General features: G+C 45.9%; 2 long non-coding RNA genes across 3 annotated transcripts in view; one reads left to right on the top strand and one right to left on the bottom strand.

The window, feature by feature from the left end:
• Nucleotides 1-1,400: 1,400 nt before the first annotated feature.
• LOC128328155 (uncharacterized) overlaps nt 1,401-25,894 on the bottom strand; it is a 34,864-nt gene continuing 10,370 nt past the window's right edge. Inside the window, exons 2-4 of the long non-coding RNA XR_008309051.1 lie at nt 6,026-6,194; nt 4,646-4,776; nt 1,401-2,071 (exon numbers count right to left, since the gene is read on the bottom strand). This is a non-coding gene — a long non-coding RNA (uncharacterized LOC128328155). The remainder of the gene's footprint in view (nt 2,072-4,645; nt 4,777-6,025; nt 6,195-25,894) is intronic.
• On the top strand, nt 13,751-24,716 carry LOC128328154 (uncharacterized). 2 transcript variants are annotated; one of them, XR_008309050.1, is made up of 4 exons: nt 13,758-13,852; nt 20,272-20,398; nt 23,498-23,594; nt 24,415-24,716. It is a non-coding gene; the product is annotated as an uncharacterized LOC128328154 (long non-coding RNA). The 2 variants fall into 2 exon arrangements; XR_008309049.1 differs by lacking the exon at nt 20,272-20,398 and having other exon boundaries at nt 13,751-13,852.

The following is a 25,894-nucleotide window of genomic DNA, read 5'->3' as shown; positions in this document are numbered from 1 at the left end:
CAGAAGCATAGAGGTCGGGTTCTGCACCCGAACATTCGAGACCTTCACCTGACAGCTTGGAAGATTCTGTTAACTTCCCACCAAGACTAAGGGATATTTTGTTTTCAACCAGGAAACAGTCCACTAGGAAAGCCTATGATCACAAGTGGACTCACTTTGGGTCCTTTGCTAACCTACATGGGTTTGATGTATATAACCCATCTGTACAAGATGTTTGTAATTATTTACTTTCACTTAAGGAATCTGGTCTCAAGCTGTCCTCCCTTAAGGTACATTTGACTGCCATTGCAGCACATTCCCTGGCAACCCAGGCCTCTTGGTTTAAAGACCCAATAGTTAAAAGTTTCTTGAAGGGTCTTTCCCATGTTTTTCCTGATGACCCTGTGGTCTCACCCACCTGGGATCTGCCTGTGGTGTTGGCCAGACTGATGATGCCCCCATTTGAGCCTTTGGCTTTCATTGAACCCCATCTCCTTACCTGGAAAGTCGCCTTTCTGGTGGCCATAACTGCCACTAGGAGCGTAAGTGAATTACGGGCACTAAGAGTTGATCCACCTTATCTACACTTTCACAAGGACATGGTGGTACTTGGGCTGGATGTACAATTCCTCCCTAAGGTGGTTTCTATGTTCCATCATTCTATGCCACTAATTCTGCCTGCATTTTTCCAGGATCCTTCCTCTGATGCAGAACGTAGGTTATATCGCCTAGACGTTAGAAGGGCATTGTCCTATGTCCAAAGGTCTGCTGAGTGGAGGAAGACTCCTTCTCTAATCATACTCTTCAAAGGGCCTCATGAAGGCCTCCAAATTTCTGCTCAGTCTATGTCCAGATGGTTAGTTTCGACAATTGAGCTTTGTTATAAATTGGCTCATAAGCAGTTACCAGCTACTGTTAAGGCCCACTCGGTCAGGTCCATGGCAATCTCTGTTGCTTTTGATCATGCGGTCCCATTGGACACTATTTGTCAGGCAGCTACTTGGGCTTTGCCCCATTCTTTTATCCGCCATTATGCTATCGATGCCAGGGCACGCAATGATGCTGTATTTGGCATGAGTGTCCTGCAATCTATCTTCAGTTAATGTATTCGTTCATGAATAAAATAATCCTGGCAGATTACAAATTGCCTTTGTTTCTTCTCTCCTCCTTGGGTGCTAACTTGTTATGCGCCCATTGGTGTAAAAGACAGAGACCATGTCGAAGAACAACAGGTTACTCACCTGTAACTTTGGTTCTTCTAGTGGTCATCTGTACTTTTACACACCATCCTGTCCTCCCCGCGGGGTCTCCTGAAGGCAGACTCTGTGACTGAGGGGATGAGGAGTGGCACAGCCACACATAGCAGCTGGAGGCAGGGTTCCCACCCAAAGCAGGAGAATTGAGCTTGTAAGATTATGACAAGGTCTCTGTGCAGGCGCATAGCCCATTGGTGTAAAAGTACAGATGACCACTAGAGGAACCACAGTTACAGGTGAGTAGCCTGTTGTTTTCAGGTCTGTCTTTGCTACATGCTACTATTATAATGTCTAAATATTCAATTACTTTTATTTCTTGATCTCTTTAGCTTATTTTGTTGGAGTAAATAATGATCATAGAGTTGGGCAGTAAAACTGTTACTGTGATTATTGTCAAAGAGGGACAGCTGGTAAGTGTCTCATAGGACACAGGAAGCTGCCATATACTGAGTCAGACCATTGGCCTATCTAGCTTGGCGAAATGGACATATAACTGTATGTTACAAAAGAGGCTTGCATAGTATTCCCCATTAGAATAATGGGTTGACAATGGAACTGATCTAGCTGCTGTGGGATTCTGGTGGATTGCTGAATGGTGATGCTGAACCATTGTAGTTGCTGTCTTCACCACTCTGAGCCAGAATAGTGTGTTTTTTCCTTCACCAATACTGATGGGAGCAATCATAATATTTGTGCACAGACAGATACAGACCAGGGCCCCCAGGGACAGAGAAAGAACATGTGTGGTTCTTCATCCCTTCCAGCATGTGCACATCTTATGGAAGGAAATGAGCTTTAGGATGCGAAAACTGAATCTTCTATCAAGCAGCTTGTGGCTATGAGGAAGAAAGACACACTGAACACGTTGAATGTCAACAACAGATGGATGTTCTGCTGTGATAGTACAGGAACATTGATGACTTCTCTGCACAAATTACCCATCCAACGAGAAGGATGAATTGTTTTAAACATTTGCCCCCTTTCCTTTCCCACCAGTAGAATCCTGGCTTCCCTCAAATATTTAATGGATATCTTCCCCTTTCCCAATTTTCCAGTAGCCTGATGGCTACTACCATGAATGTCTTTACTCTCCCTGTAGCCGATTAACAGGGCAGCAGATTGTCCATGGGCAACTTTCCTACTTTTTCTGTGAGTGCTTTGTGTTTGATGCCAGTTTAGATTTGAGCTTAACCTGATATTCTGCAGTGGTACTTGCTGATTGGAAGCAGTGGTCAAGAGTTGTCCTTAGGACATACAAAGCGTGTCAAAAGCATGTTTTAAAGGATACATATTTCAGAAAGGACTCTCACCGATAAACTAGTCAGGTGACCCCAAGAATCCACTGTTAACTGGATTTAAGAATGTAAGAACACTGGTGGATAATAGGGATGTGCACCCGTCCAAAAGATGGGTGATTCAGCATGAAGATGGGGGGGGGTCTCTTTAAGGATGGGGGAGGGTGCTCTTACCCCTCCCGCCACATTTCCCCTGCCAGCGCTGCCTTTTACAATGGTCTGGTGGAATGGCAGCGTACCTCCTTGCCACCCCGGTGCCTCCTCTGACTGGAAGTTGCCACTACACATGTGCATGCCACAATGAGCTCATGAGCATGTGTGCCTGCACAGTGGCAACTTCCGGTCCAAGGAGGCACCGGGGCAGCAAGCAGGTATGCTGCCACTCCACTGAACTGTTTTAAAAGGAAGGACCAGTGGGGGAAATGCGGCGGGAGGGTAAGAGCACCCTCCCCCAACCTTAAAGAGATCCCCCCCCACCTTCGAACTGGTCCTATCCACCCACAGCACAGTACCTCCGGTGACTGTTGCTGGTGTCTATCATGTGTTTCTTTTTAGATTGTGAGCCCTTTGGGGACAGGGAGCCATCTTATTTATTTGTTGTTTCTCTGTGTACACTGCCTTGAGCCGTTTTTGTAAGGGCGGTATAGAAATCAAATGAATGAATGAATGAACTGGCAGGTGCTGATTCTGTGCACACCACTAAGTGGGCAAGGCCAAAGGTCCATCTGATCCAGGTTGATTTTAGTGATAAGCTGCAAATTATTGTTAGATGATTAACAATTTCACATGTGATCTTAAAATCTCTCAAGTACATGCTTTTGGACTTGTTACCTTGTTCATCTTTATCTATTAACCCTAGAACTTCATCTCATGTTAGCACAATTTATTTAGTTCCTCATATCTCTCCCCACCTAAAAACAGTGCATGACATGCAAAGCAAGGAAGCATCAGTGCAGCGAGAAGAGCAGCCTAACAGCACTTCCAGACTAACTGCAGCAGTGTACTAGGATAGTAGGGAATGGGTGATTTAAAACAAAACAAAAACCTCCCCTTCCCCAGGAGGCCCTCCCAAAAATATGTCCTTGAGACCAATCCCTGTCTTTGAAGTCTCAGGGACATATTTTCAGGTGGCACAGAGGGCTTCCTAGGGTAGGGAAGATCATAAAATTAAAAAAAGCATCACTTCCCTGGTGTACTGGTGCAGTTAGTCTGGAAGTGCTGCACTGATATGTCCTTGCTCTGGATATCAGCCACTGTTTCAGACATGGGTATTTGCCCAACATCATCTACAATAAAGACTGATGCAGAAACTTCATTTCAGTTTTCTTAAATCTCCCCATCTTCCTTCAGTGTTTCTTTCACTCATTTGTTGTCCAACAGCCCCCCTGGCTGGTTTCTTGCTTTGGATGTATTTAATTTGTTTATACTTCTTTATCTTAATGTTTTAGCCAAATGCTACTCCAATTCCTTTTTGTTTTGCATGCTTCATTGTCAGACTTAGTGCCAAACTACATGTGCATGCAAACACATGCTATAGACTAGGGATGATGATGATATTTATATCCTACTCTTCCTCCAAGGAGCCCAGAGCGATGTACTACATACTCAAGTTTCTCCTCACAACAACCCTGTGAAGTAGGTTAGGCTGAGAGAGAAGTGACTGGCCCAGAGTCACCCAGCAAGTATCATAGCTGAATGGGGATTTGAACTTGGGTCTCTTATTGTCAGAAACAACCATGCAGAGGAGGCATGAACCTGGTCAGGAACAGGGATGCATGGGGTGGAGGAGGCTCATTCTTTCTCCATGCTGCATTTTCCCATTGAAAATTGCCCCCTTGGAGTGGGAAAACAGCTTGCTCCCCAGTCTCAACTGAGTTTGCCATCCCAGGTGACTGTTTTTGCCAAAAAGGAAAAAAGGAGACACTTGGGATTGGGAGCATGATGTTTGGCTGCACATGTAGACCAGCCCTTGCATTTGTGTTGTCAGGGTGTGATCCTATTGATTTTCCTCAATTGGACAAGACCTCCATTTCTTCCAGGAAGCCTTCTTGTCTTTCAGAGCTTCCTAGACTCTGTTTCACATTGGCATCTTCTTGGAGTTATTATTTTACTAACCTGTGTTACACACTTTGTTGGAGCATCTTGTAGTTTAAGGCTGTCCACACATTTAACACAATCCATGCTATTATCCCGAAGAGACGCGATGTCCTGAACTGGATGCTCCCCAGTTCCCGTTGGCTTTCTCACTGAAATCAGGCAATACGAATATTACAACATGACAAATATTTATGTACAGCTTTTCAACAATTTTTTAAAATTTTTATTTAATACATTTCTATACCACCCGAAACGTGTTCCTAAAGACTGCCATTCCCAAAAGTGGTTCCGTTCCCAAAGTGGTTCCCAATACTGTTCCCAAAGTGGTTTACATAGATATAATTAAGTTAAATTAATTTAAAATGGCTCCCTGTCCCCAAAGAACTCACAATCTAAAAAAGAAACCCAAGGTAGACACTAGCAACAGCCACTGGAGGGATGCTATGCTGGGGGTGGATAGGGCCAGTTGCTCACCCCCTGCTCAATAAAGAGAATCACCACTTTAAAAAGGTGCCTCTTTGCTCAGTTAGCACATGATGTTCAAAGCATTAGGAGCCCTGAATTAGTGCATTTAATGAGTTGGTTTTGATAAATGTTTTTATCTTGTGAATGTATATGTCATTAGACTTTGGACATTAGTATATTCATGCTAATTTTTATATTTACCATTTTTATGTAGTCCCCTGATGAAGAACCACAGCTTGAAACTCTTTGGGACCCTTCAATAAATATTCTTCGGCTACCAGCAGTTACTCCTCCACACTAATTTTTGCCATCCTTTTGGTCTTCTTTTTCTTCACATTAGGCAGTAGCGACCAGATCAGGCCCACCCCATGGACTGGTGCTATGGTGGTGGGTAAGGTTAAATTTCCGGCTGCAGTCTCCATCAGTGGGACTTTGATTTGCCAATTGTGGACGATGCAAGTCATTTAATGCTACTAGAGAAAGACACATGCTGTTCTGGTAGCTCCAGGTCTTAACACTCACATCAGTTTTGGAGGATGAATACAACTGAAGGAAGCCCGGGCGGGTGCGCGGCTGGGGGAGTCAGTCATGTGACTTGCCTCTGAGGGGCCCCCCAAGGCAGTCGGCCCCCAGACAACTGTCTGCCCTTGCCCTATTATAGTCACGCCCCTGTTTAAATGTCCTGTGTAGTTTGGCCCTCAGTTTAAAAGCTGCCTTTTGCATTGATGGGCAGGATAAAAATATTGAAATAAAAGTGGCCCCATGCGCTTCTTGGTATTAAATGCCAGCAATCTGGTTCCACTGTGTTTCAAGTGAAGCCTGTCCTTTATGTACCGGCTTGGCATGTCCCAGCATTCTCCGTGCCTAACAAATCTAAACGCTTCTTCCTGAGAGGACTGTCTCATCTATGCATTGAGACCCCACAGTTCTCACCATGTAGCTGGCCCTGCATGTGGAACAGGTTGCACTTCTGACAATTCCAGCAACCAAATTAGGTTGTGAGACCTCCTGGCTTCTTCTGAACGTATTGATTTTCATCTGTGTCCTGCCATCCCATCAAGGTAGGGAGTGGATAACAGCATGGTTTAAGTCCAATCACAGACTGAAAGACACAAATATAAAACAGATGCTGTAGTGAATTACAATAACCTGCTCCCTGCTTTGCCCTAGCCAGCAAATGGCAGCTGGAGCAAGAAAAGGTCTGACACAGCAGAACAATCAGGCTAAGCAGGTGCCCAAACACAATGCATTTCCTACATGCATAAACATTCCCATGCAGTGCTGTCCCTAGGGGTGTGTGAGGCCCAGGGCAAATCAGAACAGGCAGGGCCACATTCTGATTTGTGAATGTGCTGGTCCACATGTATATAATTAAGTATATATTATATGTTATTATAATATATTATTATTATTATCCTATATAATAAGATGCTTGGGGTCTGCGTCCATGTCTTTTTCGGGTGTTCTGGGCATGCGCGGCTGGGCTTGGAGCCTGATTGGCTGGGGACAGAGAATACTGGCGGCGGCGGCCATGGCCGCTGGAGGGCCTGGCCTGGCAGCGACGGCGACAGGCCAAGGAGCCGAGAGGCGGTGGGCCTGGCCGGGAGGAGGCGGAGGGGGAGGCCGGAGAAGGCGGAGGCGGCGGGGGAAGCCGGGCGAAGTGGCGGCTCGCCGGGAGGAGGCGGTGGGGGAAGCGGGAGAAGGCGCAGGCGGCGGGGGAAGCTGGGCGAGGCGGCGGTGGAGCCGCCGCCTCGGCCAAAGGAGGGGGAGGGCCCAGCTGGGAGGAAGCGGCGGGAGAGGCCGGAGAAGGTGAAGGCAGCGGGGGAAGCTGGGCGAGGCAGCGGCAGAGCCGCCGCCTCGGCCAGAGGAGGAGGTGGGCCCTGCTGGGAGGAGGCGTCAGGGGAGGCCGGAGAAGGCGGCGGGCCCAGAGGAAGCCGGAGCCCAGGGGAAGCGGGCCTGGGGTAAGCCGGAGAAGGCGGCGGGCCCAGCTGAAGGCGGCGGCGGGGGAAGCGGGGCAGCGGGCCCGGCTGGAGCCGCGGGCGGCAGTGCAGAGCAGAGCCCAACTAGAGCGCCCGTTATTGAAACGGGCTTAATGAGACTAGTAAGTAATAATTAAGTAAATCTCTCTTGCCTTGCTGACCACCTCCACCTTGCTGGTCTCGCCCCCCTGGACTAGAGGCGGGTGTCATTGGTACTGCTTAGTTTCCTGCGTTAATGCATCCCACAGAAGAAAAGAGAGCAAGATGCTTGAAAGGAGACAATGGAAGTGCAGCGCTGAGGTGAGTGATTTGCTGCTGCTGGAGTAGCTCCTCTGGCAAGTGGCAGCACACAGAACCTGAGCAGGTAAATCAGCCAGTCGGTGATGCTTGTTGCTGATGCACACTTATGGCTACAACAAAAACAGTGGTGGGAAAGTGTGCACTGTGACGCCAGCAAGAGGGAACAGGGATAGGGTTGCCATGTCCCTCGGAATTTAGGGTAGTCTCTGGATTTTGGCTCCTCTGCCCAACTGCTAGATTGCACCCGGATTGCACCCAAATGTGCTGCCCGGATTTTACTCTGGATCCAATCACATGGGAGGGCAAAGGAGGAGGAGGAAGTATACAAATCTGTCAAATAAATAAATAAATAAAATGCAAATTAGTTGCCACATAATTTGCATAATGTGCAAATTAGGCCACCTGGATTTGGGAAGCTTGAATATGGCAACCCTAGACAAGGATGATGCCAGTGGCCTGCAGCCCAGGGAGGCGGTGCCAGTGAGGCTGGGGTGGAGCCAGTATGGGGGGCAGAATGGCATGTCGCAGGGCCTCCAATAGCCCTGATTTGACATACCCTAGAGACAGCTCTGCTATAGGATAAACTATGTGGGGATCATTATGTATGAAAGTTGCACATGAGAGTATTTCACTACCTCTGTACAAAAAAAAAAGATTAAGAACATGTGAAGCAGTCTCCAGGTCTCTCAAACTTAACGAGAGGAGTTTTATTGCGCAAGTTGGTGCCTGTTCCATAGGCGATGGTTACTAGGGACAGGGTGGCAGCTACACCACCATCAGCCAAACATTTCAGGGTCACTTCACCTTAAGATAAACATGTTGTTGGCCCTTGAGTGCTTCTTTTTTCCTAAATAGCTACCCCAGGGTGATGGTGGGGACCCGGATTGGCACTATATCCTGAGGGGATTTATAGGGGTGTGCATGGAACTGGCTGGTCCGGTTTGATTTGAGTCCACACTGGACCCAAACAGGACTGGGCCAGGTCGGTCTGGCACCCCCTCAACCTCGCCCCCCGGTTCAGTTCAGGGGGGGGGTGTTCATGAGGTTTTTTTTAAAAAAATATTTCCCTCCTTACCCCCTTCGGGGGAGTTGTTCGAGGTTGCAGGTGATGGTGGTCCATCGAGGTTCCCCCTCCCCCTGCCAACCTCCCTTAAGCCATGGCTGCTCTTCAGCCACTCATTGGCCTTTCCCACTCCAAAATGTCCACCGCACCGAGTGGGGGAGGCCAATGAGCAGCCAAAGAGCAGCTGAACGGCCAAATTATGGCTTAAGGGAGGCTGGTGGGGGGAAGGGGAACCTCTACGGACCCCCCACCACCTTGAACAACTTCCCCAGAGGGAGTAAGTGATTTTTTAAAAAATTACTCCTCCCGGGGTGGGTTCAGTCCAGGGTTGGACCAAACAGGAGGTGGTTCAGTTCAACCCCAAACAGTTGAACCAAACCAGTTCAATGTTGAACACATCCAATGTCGAACCTGTTCGCACATCACTAGAGATTTATGTTGTTTCATTGCCTCACCACAGTTGTGGTCTGAATATGAGAAGCGCCCTGCTGGATCTGACCCAAAGTCTATCTAGTCCAGCATCCTGTTCCCTACAATGGCCATCTAGACTCCTCCAGGAATCCTAGAAACAAGGCATGTAGGCAAATTGTCCCCTATCTATATTTCTTCCTAGCGAGTGCATCCTGCCTCTGCACTTGGAAGTCATATGACGCCAGCCAGCCGACTAGTAGCCATTGATATCCTCCATGAATTGGTCTAATCCCCATTTAAAGCCAGCTAAGCTACTGGCAACCATCATATCTCATGGCAATGAATTCCACAAACTAATTACACACTGAGGCACTACACATGAGCAGCGTGTAGAGCCGAAAGGGGGTTTGTGAGGATAGTGGGTTTGACCCATTCTCCCCAGGGACGATGAGAGAGCCCTCCCTGGGTGGCCGGATTGGCCGCCCAGATGATTATCGGCTCTGTCACGGAGCTAGTTTGGGTGGTGGGGTTCGGGGGCAAGTGCGTGGTGCCTTTTGGGGAGCCTCCTGATGCTGAGAGGCTATTTGTGAGTCGGTGTGGTGCAGAGACGCGCTGCACCAACACACGATCGATTAACCCACTTTTCAGATGCTCCTGCACACCAAACCCTGGTTAAGCGGCAGGCCACTTAAGAGGGCTCACTGCTGCGCCACCAGCAGGAGCTGCGCAGCTCCCATTGGGTCTCACGACCAGCCGAAACCGGGCTGGGCTCGCTTAGCCTCGTTTTGGCTAGTTGTGAGAATAGCCTTATTGTGTGAAGAAGTGCTTCCTTTTTTTCTATCCACAACCTTTTGCCCATCAGTTTCATTGGGGGACTGTGGATTCCAATGTTATAGCGAGGGGGGGGGATAATTTTCCTCCTCCTCTCTCCCTTGTGGCTGCTCTTTGCTGCCATTGTCACCATTTTCAGAAACAATGACTGCTATTTAGGAAACAAAAACCAAGCATGTGCCATCCCAGCTTGAATTTTCATTGTAGGGAAATGGCTCAGGTTGTGCTTTACCAGTTAATAATATCCACATTTCCTAATACAATTCACTGCTGGACTATGGCTCAGTACCTGGCCCTTCAGGAGCAAAGGAACTCCTGTGAGAAACTAAGAGTCTTTTCAGATTATCAGGGTTTAGCATGATAAATGCTCAGAAGTTACCTCTTTGTTGCATGCAGTCTAGACATTGTCACTTAAGGTTGCATTTCTGTTGCAGGGATAGATCACACTTTCCCCACATTGGATGTTCTGTATTATGTCTCTGTAAAACGCTATTCATTAGAATAATGTCTTCTCCCAACAATTGTATTCATGGTTATTGTGAGCACAGTGTGGGAGTATGTATGAGTTTCACAGGCTCCTCTTGGCTATTGTGATTTCATTAGTAACAGCTACACAATTCCGGCCCCCCACCCGACCATGTTGCTTTGTGAAATTTAATGTTGTAATTCATTTCTTTATTTAGATTTTCTTTAGATTTTCCTTTTGTATAGGGCCAAATGAGCTGCGTTATGTGCATCATTTCTCAATAAAGGGCTTGATTTTACTCTGAAGTAGCCACCATGGACAGTGCCATTTATGGCATTTTAAAAGCACTGTCTACTATAATGGCATTTTAAGGGTGAAATAGCCATGGGGGCAGATTCTGGGTGAGAAACTGGCATGGGGTAGAAATAATACCCCCTATTTCTGCTATGCTTTCCCAACCAGGATTGGGGCCCCACATGGTTGTTGCTTTAAAGGAAAAACAAGTCCCTAACTAGACAATTGTGATTGTACTGTCATGTCTATCTTGGAGTTCCAATTTCCTATATGCAGGGGCGCTCTAACCCCTGGACTTTGGGGACCCAGCCTGTGACCTCCAAGGTCCGGGGGGGGCTCCAATGGATGGGGGGGCCTCCTGCCACCACCCCGCTGCTGCCCTGCTGCACCACCCCACGAAGTGACCTACCTTTAGCTGCCAATGTGCACGGCCAGGGGGTAGGGGGTGAGCCAAGCAGGCCTCCCCCTGCCCCATGGTGGCACGATCTTTTTAGCAGGTGGGTTCTTGAGGGCATAAACAGCAACTGAACTCACAGGAATGTAACATAAAACAAAGGTATTTATGCAAATATGCATGAGCAGGAACATTTCAACATGCAACCTAACATATTTCTTTACCCACTCCCTCCTCTGTCTCTAAAGGCTCTAATATTTAAGCAACTGAATTTGCAAGAATGTAAAAATGTACAAGACTCTTTCGGCAGATATACATTAGCAGAAACATTCCAACATGTAATTTGACATAATCTGGCCACCACACCACCCAGGACAAATGAAAGAGGGCTTGGGGGCCCCAGAAGGTGTGGAGGCCTTGGACTTTGGCCTGAATGTCCAGGGGGGGAGAGCACCTTGGACCATTCTGCCACCCTTATTAATGCCCCAAATCTGATACTTGAGGCAACCACTTTGCTTTATGTTAAGGTTGCCTCTATGGACCAAACTATACGTTCTGTTAAGCATGTCTTTCATGCTGGCATGTTTGCTTTTTAGTCTTTAAATAGCATCCATGAATGTGTGTACGCATGAGTGTGTGTGATCTCCATCAGCATTGCAGTGCGAAGGGAAGACACCCTCAACCCTTTGCCCTTCTATGGTCCTGATTAGGATCACGTCCCTTGTGGGTGCTATTTGTCCCAGAAGGAAATCTCTCATTAGCATCAATGGGAACTTCCCTTCCAGGCCAAATAGCAGCTGTGAGGACCCTCCAATCTGGACTGGAACCATGGTGAGGGGAAGAGATAACCCCCTGCCTCCATCCATATTGCAGTCCTAATCCTGATTGGAGACCCTGTGGTTGCTATTTAAAGAGTGAAAACCAAGTCCGCAAGCCTTTGGCATGAGCTTATAGCATGTAGTTTGGCTCTAAGCGGAGTGGAACGGTCTGGGAATCTCCTTAGCTTTTGAAAGGAGTTACTTGCAAACCCCTTGCATTGCATGAAAAGGCACTGAAAAGTAAACAACCATCAGTATGAGCTGTCCGGTTCATGAGCGAGGTGAGATCTGCTACTTCCCTTCCCCCTACATTTTTGAGTGTGTGAATGAGTGAGTGTGTGCATGTGTGCGGGTCTGGGTGTGCATTCACTTGTGCGTGTATGTATGAAATCTATCCGTCAGAGTATGTTTGTCACTGGTTCACAAGAGGGATGGATGGAGGGAGCTTATCTTATTGTCATCTCTGCCCGTGGGAGAGAAGAATCCATTACTAGAGTGCATCTTTGTGCATGAATTACTGACGGAGTCAATTTATAGTACTGTAGAAGTGCAGGAGATTTTAATGCCAACTGTCTCCCTGTTCCCTGTACCTCCCACCCTTTTGTTTTTTCTTTGCTTTTCTCCAGATGTTAATAGGCGATCACAGGCGCTCGAATCCTGTCAGACAATTTCACAAATGGAAATTGCACCATCCCCATCGTTTTCTTGCCCCCCTCCTCCCCTTTCCCCCTTGCCATCTGACAGCTTGCTGCCAAGTGGACAGACGATGGTTTGGGGAAGGGAGAGAGATGCCAGCCACTGGGATTATTTCACACATTGCAATAATATTTTCAGTTTGCTGACTCGGGAGTGATCCTAAAGAAACCCAAAGTATATCAAAGAAAAATGGACCACATTCTACATTTCACCTCCTCTTCTTGTAATTGCACTGCATTTACAGAGAGACAATTTGGAGTTGCATGAGGTGGGACTAGGTTGCAACTTCGTGTGATGAGTGGAGGGCCCACACAGCTGCCAAACGGGCATAGCACAGCAGGTATTGGATGCCAGCACCCACAGCTAACCAACAGTTGCCAGGAGAATATTGCCATGAGAAACTGTACTGAAAATGCTAGGGAAGGAGACAGAATTCAAGCAGAAAACTAGTTAAGACAGCAGCACCATCTTTCCTTTTGCAAAAAGGATCCATAGAGCTTTGATTTAGGATAGTAGAGGATGGGGCAGAAAGGAAAGCTGAAGTTCAAGGTCACTCTAAGCATTCAAAGATCGGGAGTGTAGCCCCAGGGTCTGAATTGAAAAAGCTAGGCTGCCTGCTTGAGTTTTGACTGTTTAAAGCATCACTTTGCATATTTTGCCTGTGCATGATGATCTTCAAAATGTGGTGTGGAGCCCGACACGCATGACCATATTGGCATGTTTGTGAGCCTGGATTGTGTGGATCCATATAGGGTTTAGCCTAAGCAAAAGTGGATATGGTTAGTGCATAATAAGATGTGGCTGAGCAGCAAGCTGAGAACCTTGGTACAGTTGCATGGATGCTAACTCACAATATGCATTCATGCACCACTGTGATTTGTCCTTCTTGAAACAATGTCATGAGTGACTGTAATGATCCAATGAAAGCAAACATGGTTGAAGACGTCTCTGTAGGGGTCAGTATAGCATATTATCCATCCATTTTCCCTTGCCAAATTGCTCTTCAAGCAGTTTTCCTCCCTATGGAGTTTTGAATCCTTGTAAAACATTTTAAACAGTCTTAAAACTCTGGGGAGGGGGTGGGGATTTGAAATGGGAAATAACTGTACACAATCATTTCCAGCTCCTGGCCACTTCTATGCCCCTGATTGCCCCTAATGGAAACAGTGTTTCCTGATTGAAATTTACCATTCAGTTATGGTTATAAAAGTTTGTATGTAATATGCATAGATGGGGCTTCAGAGTTTAGGTTAATCCAAAGGGACACAGGCTAGTTTATGAGCTATGCACTCAGGACAAAGACAGCACGTGACATGTCCGTAGCAGCCAATCCTAGACTGCTGAACCCTCCATCACGCACATTCTAGAACTGTTACTACAGCTACTGTACCTTTCATACAACATCGGAGCAACTGAAGAAGGTGGAAGATGAAACATCTTGTGCATTATATTTCTGTTTGTTATTTCCCTCTCTCTCTCCCCCCGACCCTCGTTGAGGATATGGACAGGTAACACGGAAAGTGGAGATCAAATACTTACATGTTTGGGCCTTGTCATTGTCGCTTGAGTAGATTTGCCCGGTTTTGTTTCTCTGTATGGGTTTTGGAGGTCATCAGTGCCTCACAGAGAAAGTCCCTACATCTTTGAAAGAGGATGTAGTGAGAACCCTCCTGAAAAAAGTCAAATCTAGACCCTGTGTTTATTGCTCTGTGTCCAGCCTGCTTTATGTGGGTACGGTGTTTGAGCCTGTAGTGGCATTGTAGTTACAGGTGTTCCTAGTATTGATGAAATTGTTTAGTTTTGGAACTAAAAATGTTTTGGTTGCTCTGGATGATGGTCTGTGCCAGAAGATGGGCAGGGGAAGTATGACCCCATTGAGTCTCCTGAACCTTTCAGTGGCTTTTAATAGCATTAACCATGGTATCCTTATGGGCCATCTTGCATTAATAGGATTATAGGGCCAATTCCAGAAGGTGTTGCTGGGAGATTAATGTTCTATCTTGTCGTGACCCTAACCCTGAACAGCATCGCAGAGTTTGATCTTGAATAAGGTGGAGTGGAGGACAGATTGACTCATTGGGCCTTGGGCCTGATCTAGCGGGGCTGTTCTTTTGCTATTCTTAGGAGCTGGGAGATAAGTCGATGTTTGCCATATAAGCTAAAACTTAATCCAGACAAGATGAAAGCACTAATTTTTATTAATTCTACGTACTTTGGTTTTTATTTACTGTACTCTTTTTACCTTTTGTAAAATTACTCGGAGTAGGGTTTTTTTAAAAACAAAAAGCAGGATATTAATTATAATGAAAAATGCTTAGTTCAGAATAAACTAATAAAATAGGTACATTTGTACATTTTGTTTAAATTTTTAGACTTCTCCTTATGGTAACTTTAGTGGCAACTTTTAAACTCAAATTTCTTCTATACTCATAAACAAATAGTCAGGTTCATATGGTTGCTCCTCATTTATATTCCTATGATTCAAAGCAGCTGATGATTTTTCTGAACTGCACTCTTCTTCCAGACACCTCTAGAATGTAGATCACATGTGTAGATTCTCACACAGAACTTTTTTTTTTGAGCAACAAATAAAAAAACTTAGAAGGAAAAATAGAGCACAGAATGACAAGTCAGATTTCTTGAATACCTACAAGCTTTGAGAACTACATCATTTGTAGAGATCCGTATCTTATTTATGAGATAGTATCCTGTCTTTACAAACTGTTGAGCTTTGAAAGATGTAGGAAAGCCTTTTTAAAAAACAACCCTTCTAACTATTTTTGCCTAGGATGACAGAACTACTAACAGTTGCACTGACAACATATCTCCAGTTTCCCATGGAGCTATCAATAGATCTTCAGGGAATAATGAAAAAGAACTGGTAACAGTGGCTCATGATGGAAGTACGTTCAGCAATAGACTTTCACGTTACATCAGGAATGAACTCATTGAAGGAAATGTACAGGATTTGTTTCCTTTTGGATTTTCATGTATGAAAACCATTTGTCTTCCCCATTCAAAGACTTTAGAGCAGCTCATTCTTGTACACGGCAGTCTATGCAGTGACGAGAGTTATTTGGCCATCAGAAATCCAAGCTTCAGAATAGGGGAATTTTGCATTCAGTGCACACCAAATTAATTAAGCAGAACAGAAAGGAGCAAGTGTGTGATGAGGAGTAAAACACACCTCACGGATTGCAGGGGAGCTGTGCTCCTAGTCACAGAGGTGCCACCAGAATGCTTTGAGCTGCAACTGCTGTTCCATTCTGGGTACGCTCATCCTTCTGTGCACTTTGTTCCTTATCTATAATGTCTTGTATGCTGGCAAGGAACAGACAGGGCTAATTTCCTCCTATGTTCTAAATGTGTACCAAACACAAAGAGGACAAGTACTAATCCAGACCCTGACTCCTGCTCTGCTTAGCAGGTGGCTGCATATGACACAATCCCACTCCTCCACAGCCTTCTTTCTCCATCAAATGTAGACGAAAAAGCTTCTCCATGATGGTTCTCTTGTAACTAAGCAACCCAGGAAGTCTCTGCTTGGTAAAATATAAATAAATCTATATTTGTATTCTAGAAAGAAAACTGACAGTCGTACTTAGCACTCCTCTGACACCTGCCACTTGAGATCCCAAAGTGCTTTACAAGGTCCAGTATGTTAAAGGAAACCCACGGGGAGAGCAGCTTTCATTATAAATTGCAGTCCCTGACCAGTGGAAATGACACCAAGCCTTTCTGTCTGCAGATATTTCACTAGACTTTGCCCACAGGTTTTCAAGCCATACCCACAAGGACTAGAAACTTTTTTTTCTAAAATGAAAGCTGAGATTCTAAAGATGTTAGAAGCCATAACCAACATTCATGCCTTTTCTGCACTTGCACAGGATCACAGAAGACACACAGAGATCCAAGGGAAAGGTTGTGTGTCTGGTGCTTATTATAGGGACTGCTTGTGTACACATTAAATATATGCAGTCCTCGTAGCCTATCTAAGCTACTGTTAGTGTTTTCCCCACTTGTCCACACACGGCTCACAAGGGTGACAGTTGACCAGTTGGGGCTGTGCAGTCTTATGTATGTCTGCTTGCAGTATCAGCAGGAGTTCCATGGAGGTAGAAATGTACTTTTAATTCTTTATTTATTTATAAAATAAGGATGTTTCCTATACTTATGGCTGGATGCTCAAGTGCAAAGCCAGAGCACAGGACCCAGCTGTAGGGATCCTATTTTGTGCATTATTCTCTGGGCCCCAAATGGCAAATTCATATATAGCCTGTCCCCATGACTGTTGGACACATATGGTCATCAAAATGGCCCACAGAAAACCTGTGTAGGGTGGCCCCTAAACTTTGCATATGCAGAATTTGGTGTTTAATATGCATTCGATAGCACAAGAAAGCCAGGTTCAGATGTAATAATAAGCCATCATTAATGTTATAAGAATGTGCTGGGCTTGCATGCATTGCCCTCCCTTTCCATCCTCCCTTGTGTCCCCAAAGGAAGGATGTTTCAAGCTTCAATTTTTAGTTTGTAACAAACCACAGTTTTTTGTTATATCGAAATGTGGGGTCAGATTAATCATCCTGGTTTGATATCCTGATTTCTCAACTAATAGTGGTTTGTACAAGGCAACGTAGGCCACCATCAGACATAACATGGAACCGTGGTTCCAGCGGTTCTGTGCCCCTCCTCCAGGTCTGCTTTTGGACATTTGGGAGAGCTGCTTCTCTGCAGTCAGTGAGACTGCAGAAAGGGGAGGGAGCTGGCTGTGTGGGCTTCATTCTTGACAAAAGGACAGCTAGCACAGCCAATCAGGTCGGAGTGAGGGAGGAGCTTCCTCCCTCAATTCCAGTTCTGTGGAGCCAAAACTGCAGTGCCAGTGTTTGGATGTAACGCCATTGCCTCAGAACTGGAGATAAGGGCAGTGAAACTCCACTCTTACCAAAGGTCAGAGAAGGGAAACCATGGGTCTCCTTCCCTGCTGCAACAATGTACTTAGTTGCGACATTCTGTTGGGGTGCTCTCTTGCTGCACCGGTGTGTCCCTGCTCTGTATGTCAGCCCTTCATATTTGGACTTAATGGAAAACTGTGGTTTGTTACAATCACAAATTGAAGTATCCAGTCTGCTTCCCTCACATGCAAAGGAGACGAAAAAAGAGGGGTAGCAAGTGACCCGCAGACTTTCTGCAGCATATTCTTGTGATATCTTCACCGGGGCTATTTCTGGCTTTGAGCAAGATGAATTCTGCCCTTGGTGGTGGGTGCACACAACTAGTTCACAATGGATCCAGTATAAGCAGGCTTTTCTTGAAGCCATCACATACCCTGGGTGGTTGTGTGAATCAGTCCTCAACACTTTTGAGGCACTGCCTTTTGACAGCCGCATTCATAATGCCCCCAGTTTACCTTTTGTTTGCCACCACTCTGCGCTTCCTTAAAGCACTTTTCCACACTTGTTCCTCCCTCTTTTGCTTCCTATTCTCTTCCTCCCACTTTGCTATTTTCCATCCTTTCCTTTCTCAGCCCACCACCTTTTGCCTTCTCTTCTGTTCCTCCTCCTATAACCAGCACATACAGAACCTGGCAGAATTGCAAAAACCGGATAATTCCAAATGTAACAGCTGGTGTGTCCTCTGAGTTGGGAGTGAATACGGGAGAACATGAAAAGCACTTATTAAAAATGAGGTGAAGAGCGGGGGTGGGAACAAACCAGAAGAGAAGCACAAGGATGGCTTTTAGAAAAGTAAAGAAAAAAGAAAGCTGCTGGCATGTAGTGCTTTCAGAGCCCCTTTCTCTCCAAGCAGTGGGAGACCCACATTCAGATTCTGTGTCGATTGGGTTCACAGAAGGCATTCCCATCACCAGATCAAGGGAATGCAGCTAATATCAGAGGTGCTGGTCCTGCTGCTTCCATGAGTTCTAGAGGGAAGATCATGCCCTGATCCTACAGCAGTCAGGATGGCTACTTGCTGTTTCCAGGTTCAGAGCGAGGTTGTATGCCTCTAAAAATCAGTTGGAGGGGAGCAATGGCAGGAGAGGGGGCATGCCTTCATCACCTGCTTGTGGGCTTCCCAGAGGCATCCGGCTGGCCACTGTGGAAAGCAGAATGTTAGTGTACTTTACTGCAAGGCCTGGGAGACTAAGAGAAGAGAGCTGGTCTTGTGGTAGCAAGCATGGCTTGTCCCCTTAGCTTAGCAGGGTCCACCCTGGTTGCATAATATGAATGGGAGACTAGAAGTGTGAGCACTGTGAGATATTCCCCTCAGGGGATGAAGCCACTCTGGGAAGAGCAGAAGGTTTCAAGTTCCCTCCCTGGCTTCTCCAAGATAGGGCTGAGAGAGATTCCTGCCTGCAACCTTGGAGAAGCTGCTGCCAGTCTGTGAAGACAATATTGAGCTAGATAGACCAATGGTCTGACTCAGTATATGGCAGCTTCCTATGTTCCTATGAGACAGTGGTGGTCCCATCAACCCTAAGTGTGGCTCCCTGACAAATTGTTTATTAGGTTTGTGCAAAGCTTTGGCCAAATACACCACACTGACTCCCCTCGCCCTGGTACCATGCAGAGGGGACCGTTCCATCTGTACAGTGCTGTGCTTTTCCTAGTGCCGGGTGGGGAGATAAGTAAAATGGAACCTTGTTGAACCCCAATGACATCTGGGAAAGTGCACAGGGAGCACTGGGAAGTGTAGACCTTTAAGAAAAGTTGAGTCATGTTAAGCCCCAGCTGTAGAGCTCAGCCCAGTGAATGACTAGGCTGTGCATCTCAAGTTAAAGCCAGGGCAGGAAAATAGAGAGAGAAACATAGCTGCGACCCATTCTGTGCTTGTTCGTCTCACCTGCTTCTCCCTAGCCCTGGTAACACTGGCCACCACTGCAAAAGGGAGTAGAATTCCCATTGAGAACCATTGGAATAGGTGATTAATTGTGAAATTATTATTTATTATTATTAATTTTTATATTTTATATTCCGCTCTCCCTTTGAGGAGCCCAGAATGGTGTACATGGTTATCTTTATCCTCGCAACAACCCTGTGAGGTAGGTTAGTCTGAGAGGTACATGACTGGCCCAGAGTCACCCAGTGAATTTCATGGTTGAATGGGGATTCGAACTCAGGTCTTCCTGGTCCTAGTCCAACACTCTATTCATTACACTATACAAATGCTTACAATACTACTCACAAATGAAGCTGAATGCAAGGTGAAGACATCAGTGGCTGACATACTGCGCAGTGAGCTGTCCATCCAAGAGGGATGCCTGCTCACTGCTTCCAAGCAAGCCAAGAATCCATCCAGACAACTTCCGAAGGTGGAGGCTACTCCCTGCCTCTGAAGTCATGCACCAGAGCTATGAGCATCATTGGGAATGATGGGGGTAGTGATGATGCACAGCTTCGGAGGCACGGAGCTCTTGGATGGATGGCTCACTGCATGGTTTGGCAGCCACCATTGTCAAGTATTGTTTTGAAATGAGGTGTTGATCTATCTAAGACAGGTAATGATTTCAGTGTACAAAGGGTAGCAAACTTCAGCAAGGTCCAAGGCTTGCAGTTGTATACAGTGGGAGAATTTGTTGTGATTTTTAAAACCTTTTGTATACTTCAGAATGACTACAGAAAACAGGCAATTGCTTTTTAAGCAGAGGGATTTGTGCCCCAAGCATGAGGCCAATTTAATGGCTTGTAACAAAATAACTAGTTAATCCTGTTACAGCTTGCAGAGAAATAATAATTAATTTAAAGCAAGCATTAATGTTTAATTTTTAAAATTATTTTTTTAAGGCAGACATTTGAGACATGTTTTAGAGTAGCACGGGGGCTCACACCTACAGTGAACAAAAACAAAGGACAAATGTGCACACAGATTTAAATTGCTTTTTAAGGCTGAGCCAAAAATTCTTTTAAGAGCTCCTTCTCTTTCCCAGAACAAATGCTGCTTCTTGAATTTCCTTGGAGTTGGGAGCAATGAAATGGGAAGGACTCAGGGACAAGGTTGGGAACGTCAATGAAGGAAGCCCCTGGATGAAATGGATAGGATACACCCTCTCCAAGGTGGTGACAACAGTGAAGAAGTCTTATTTTTCTATCACTATTGCCTCTGCTCTCAGTGTCATTCAGTGGAGTCTGAAGTTAAGACATGTTTATAGCTGGCTCCCAAGGGAAACAGCCAGAGCCCTCAGAAGTTCACTGTGACCAGTTTGCAAAATATTTAGCAGGTAAAATCTCTGCATCTATTCTAACCTGGACTCCAATGAGGTAGTGGTTACTCTGGGGGCTTCCAGAGCATCCTCTTGCCAAATCTAAATTGAGATCTTTTAGCTTTTTCAAACTGAGGATGTGGACAAGATGGCCTCATTCGCACATAACAGGAAACCAGAGATGAAGGGACAAGAGGTTGCCAAACCTGAACATCCAAATGTGTGAAATCCTGGTCCCATATGGAAAGCCACCCAAGGTTTTGCTTGTCAAACTCTAGTTTGAAACCTCAGGCTGTAGTGAGTTTCACTGCTTGTACCCAAGGTTTCCAGATGCCTGTAGTATGTCCCACCAGGCAGGGCTGGCTGAAACCAGAGTTGAGGGAAGAAGCTCCTCCCTCTCTCCGGCTGTGATTCCTTCATGCAAGAAGGAAGCCCATAGAGCCATTTCCCCATCCTCTCCCTCCCTGACTGCAGAGAGCCTCCTGTCCATTCAAATGTGGACAGGGGAGCGGGAGAGGGGTAGGGAGTGGGGAGTGGAGCCGTGGGCCCATTGGACCCACAGTTCCACGTTAGGTGTGAATGCAGCTGATATTTTGGACTGTGTGACCTATCACTTGTTTCCTTGACCCTCACTCATCATGTTAATTAACTTCTGCTCCACCCTCTGGCCTTTTGTTTGTGGGCGTCAGGGCTGAGTCATGGGCAGTGGCCACTAGGTGGCACAAGGCTAGAAGCCATGACCAGCAGAGTCAGGCAACCAGTCAGGGCTCAGGGATCAAAAGCAGTAGCTAAAGATCAGAAACACACCAGAGGTCAAGTTTTTGTGGACTATAGCTCACCAGATACAAGAAGTTTGCAGGGGTGTGGGTGTGTGTATGTGCACGCGCGTGCATGCACGGAGTGGGAGGGAGAGAGGAAAAAACCAGTGAGGCCAAATAGCCATGGACTCCAGGAGGTATTGTCTGTAACCAGAGGCAGCCGGTATGGGTGGGGCTGGGATGGCAGAGAATGAATGACACTCTGGCTTATTCCGACTCTTTTCATTCCACCTGGCTGCCTCGTCCTCTCTTGCCTCACCACACTGTGGCATTAATTCCGGGTGCACAGGCTTCCATTCGCTGGGCCCACAAGCCTGGAGTTAATGCAGTGGCAGGGTGAGGCAAGAGAGAGCAAGGCAGCCGGTTGGGGCTAGAAGAGTGAGTATGAGTCAGAGCTGTGGCTCATTCTCTGACACCCCAGTCCCATCCATACTGTCTGTCACTCTCTCTGACGAATCTGTGTAAATGAGATAAGCAAAGTGATCTTTCAGTAGTTGTTGATCATAAAATCCTTCTAGTTCATCTTAAATTAATTAACCCGGTACTCTGACAGAAACCCATTATGCCAATTCAAACCTATGACAATACAATCAAACCTCTCAATACATTATAATCCAGCAAGTTCCCATTTGAAGTTCCCTTGCTGAAGGAGGGTAGCTTTAAAGTCATCAGCAGAATCCATAATTTAGCGAGTCTTCCGTGGATGTGCACAGTGTTGTCTGGCTGGCCTTTGCGTCAGTAACAAAGCTACCTCCCCATTTTTGGAGCAGTTTTTAAATGGTAAAATAGACGGAAACTAAAAGAAAAGGGCACTGGACAATTGTTTAAGGATACAAACATGCAAAGCAATTGAAAGAAGTACAATGAACAAACCAGACCACCCTGCCGGAGAATGTGAGGTGGGAGACAGCACTGGATCTGAATGCTGTACATGTGTCATTAGAGGCAGGAAGCAGAGCTAACCCCATAGGAGAAAAACTGGCACTTGCTCTTGTTTGAAAGTCTATGTGCACAGCCTAAGTTGGCCTGAGCTATAGCTGCTCCTGAGGTATAATAATCACCTGTGGTCTGGAGCACAGGGCAGAGAGGCTGCCCCCGCCTCACCTAAATGGAACCCCTACTCAGCCAGGTCAAAGGCAGAGATTCAAGGCTATGGAATTCCGCCCCCTCTTATCAGCTTGAATTCATTTAAAACAAATCCTGCAAACAGAAAAGGTAAAAAGGCATTCTGGAAAGGCAATTCTATAATTTCATTCCTATATTTTAACCAATGGGGTTTTCCACCTGCAGGCAGAAACTATACAAATAAGTTGGCTACAAAAGCAGTACCCTGTACAAATTATGAGGGATAAAGGAAAAGGAGGGTATAGTTACAGCAGGATTTAACAAAGAAAGGCAAAAAAGGAAAATGGGAATTGTTCTCTGTACAGGTTTACAGGAAAGCAGGATTCTTGTCTACTTGAGGATATAATCAACTTCCATATTAAATACCACATAGAGAGGAGCTGTACTGTACCCTCAATTCATACTGGGGCTTAAGTTGGAAACCTTCTTAGCCTTAAAGAACTCCTCTGCTGCTTCACTGAGCTTATCTAGATAATCAGGCCAAAGCATGCCCCTACCACATTTTAGCTTTTGCAAGATAGGCCTTCAAGGCCTGATTCAAAGACAAGAGTATGCAATGCCATCCAGATATACTGGGCGGCTGGATCCAGATATACTGGATATACTGGATGGCTGGGTGTTAGTCTTGCTGTGGGCATGAGGCAATGGTCCTTTTGCCCCCATTTTAAAAAGACGTAATGAGAGTGGGAGCATTCAGCCTTCAGAGATAAGTTCTTGGGATGAACACTTGCTTTTTAAAAAAGATGTTGCAATATAAGTTCTGTTCACAAAGGACCTTCAGCTCAAGTTTCTAGGAAATAATGTGGATATATTTTACATGGCCCAAGTAGGTCTCTGGGTGTAGAATTCTGGACACCTCCTTTGCAGCTTGTTTGGAAAAGATGGAAGGCAGACAGATGTCAAACTGTCTCAGCTAGGGAGGCAAATAGATGATATTTTCTTAAAGAAATGTGCGAACAAAAATGACAAACTATTAATTGTACCCTTCCTTTTCCTTTCTTGCTTTACAGAAAAAAGTCAGGACAGCTGGCATTGCAGCTCCATCTACCACAAAACAAGGAAGCAAGAAAGGCTGTCAGTCACAGATGGCTTAATTAGTCCTCAGAGGTAGTGCAATTAGACCCTTCCTTCAGATTCAAATTTTCCTCAGTAAAGATCATTCCAAAGCTAATAATACATAAAGAGGAAAATGAAAAGGCAACCAAGAAAAAAAGAGGGAAAGTAAAAGGAGGAGAAAGCACTTGGGCAAGGATGTATCAGTCTATAATTATTTCTTGTGCATTTCCTCTGCTGCTATAAACCAATTCAGAAGAACTGGTGGATACTGCAAGCAGAATGAATGCAAATTGGCTGGCTTGAAATAGCAGCTTGTAGAACTTGCCAAGCAAAATTTGCTTTACAGAAAGAGAAGTTTTCAAAGAGGCCTAGTTCCTTCTTCCACCAGAACTCCCTCTCATGGTATTTCCCTGGGTAGCAGAGGCTGATACTACTGTGCACAGAAAAGAGTATTACAAATCATATTTGTAATCATCCTTGGTTACATGTTAGGGTAGCCTGGCAGAAAGCAGAAGCAGCCTATTTAAAAAATTAGGCAGCCAAGTCCAAGGTGAACATATATAGGTACTTCATTCTCAGGATCGACTTATGTCTGGACTGAGAGCCTGCATACTATTTCCCCTGTGGTAGCTTGTTGCATTACAGCAGCAAATATTTGAGCCTTCAAGTCTCAGACAGGCCCTGCCCATTACTGGTTGTGTGACCAATACAGGGCACCACCCACTTGAATATTAATTGGGGAGAAGAGAGAGAACCCAGAACAAACGCTATGGCTTCCAATGACTTTTATAAAAATAAGCAAAGGAATAACAGTAAATAGAAACAAACATCTAAAATTCCCCCGAACAATTGTTTTCTCTCCCCTTTCCAGTATGCCACCAAAAGAGTCTTCTTAGTTGCCGTGATGTTGCCCAGGTGGCCCAACAAGCTGGCGATCCCACGACCAACGTAGGTCTGCGTTGCCTGCTGCCAGCTCTCCTGCTCCTCACTGCCATTCTGTCTCACAAAGGGCAAGTTCCCTCGTCCTTTGTCTCCAGCCTGCCCACTCCTTGCCGCTACTGACAACGCACAGCTGCTTCTATGTGCCAAAGTCTCAATCCCACTATTTAGTCTTCGCGCTATTTGTATCCCTTTTCCTCCTCTCTCTCTCTTAAACTGTCCTCCCCTCCTTAACTGCCACTCCCCAACATTCTTGTCTCCCTAGCAACCGTTACTAGGAGCACCCGCCATTCTCTTAACCTCTCCCCTTCTTCACTGCCTCCAGGAGTATCTGCCACGGTTGTGTATCTATATTAGGAAGGGTGTGAGAAGCTTCCTGCCTGAGGCCGGTCTGGCTTACAGTTTCAGGGTCTTTTTGCTTCTGGGATGTTGCTGCTGCTGCTGCTTCTTCTTTTGGCTTTCCTTTGTGAATTGGCTCATGACTTGTTGCTTGATCTCTGGGTCATCGACTTGGCTTGTTCCTGACTACTGGCACCCCCATTCTCCTGGCCCTGGCTTTGAGCCCTGTGCCACCCACAGCTCTGCCTGACACTTGTCCTGAACCAGACCACTGATCCATCTAGGCCAGTATTGTCAGTACCTCTCCAGGCTCTCGGGCAGCAACCTTTCTCATCACCTTCCATCTAACCATTTAGCTGGAGATGCCAGGGCTGAATGGGACCTTGTGCATGCAAAGGAAGTGACCTCAGGACAAGGAACTGCCCAGGAGCCACCGAGGATCCTTCCAGGGGCGTAGCAAGGTTGGAGTGGGCCCAGAGACAAGATTTTAAAATGGCCCCCACTCACTGAAGCTCAGCTCATGAAGTAAAGAAATCTTAAATGAGGCTAAATAGCGGTAACAAAAAGCATAGTAAAATTTAGATAGATAGATAGATAGATAGATAGATAGATAGATAGATAGATAGATAAATTATATATCTATATCTATCTATCTACATGCCACAATAGAACATCATCCTAAATTATTTTTTAAAAGGTTTTGTAAATTGCGGATGAAGCAAGTCAGTTAATGGTCCTAGAGAAAGACATGCTGTTCTGGTAGCTCCAGGTCTTAACACCCACATCAATTTCGGAGGATGAACACAACTGAAGGAAGCCCGGGCAGGTGCGCGGCTGAAGGAGTCAGTCATGTGACTTGCCTCTGGGGGACCCCCAAGGCAGTGGGCCCCCAGACAACTGTCTCCCATTGCCCTATTATAGTTATGCCCTTGGATCCTTCTGTGTGTACACATGGAGCTGCAGGGTACCTGGCTAGTGTACGTGCATGAGATGCTTATGTCCAAAGTGCGTGTATTGTATTCATGTTTTTCATTGTTGGGTATTTGATTAAAACATCTGACCTGGCACAAAGG

Source organism: Hemicordylus capensis, chromosome 5, assembly GCF_027244095.1.
Source record: "Hemicordylus capensis ecotype Gifberg chromosome 5, rHemCap1.1.pri, whole genome shotgun sequence".
NCBI classification, from domain to species: Eukaryota; Metazoa; Chordata; class Lepidosauria; order Squamata; family Cordylidae; genus Hemicordylus; species Hemicordylus capensis.
This window is presented reverse-complemented; position numbering and strand designations above follow the sequence as displayed.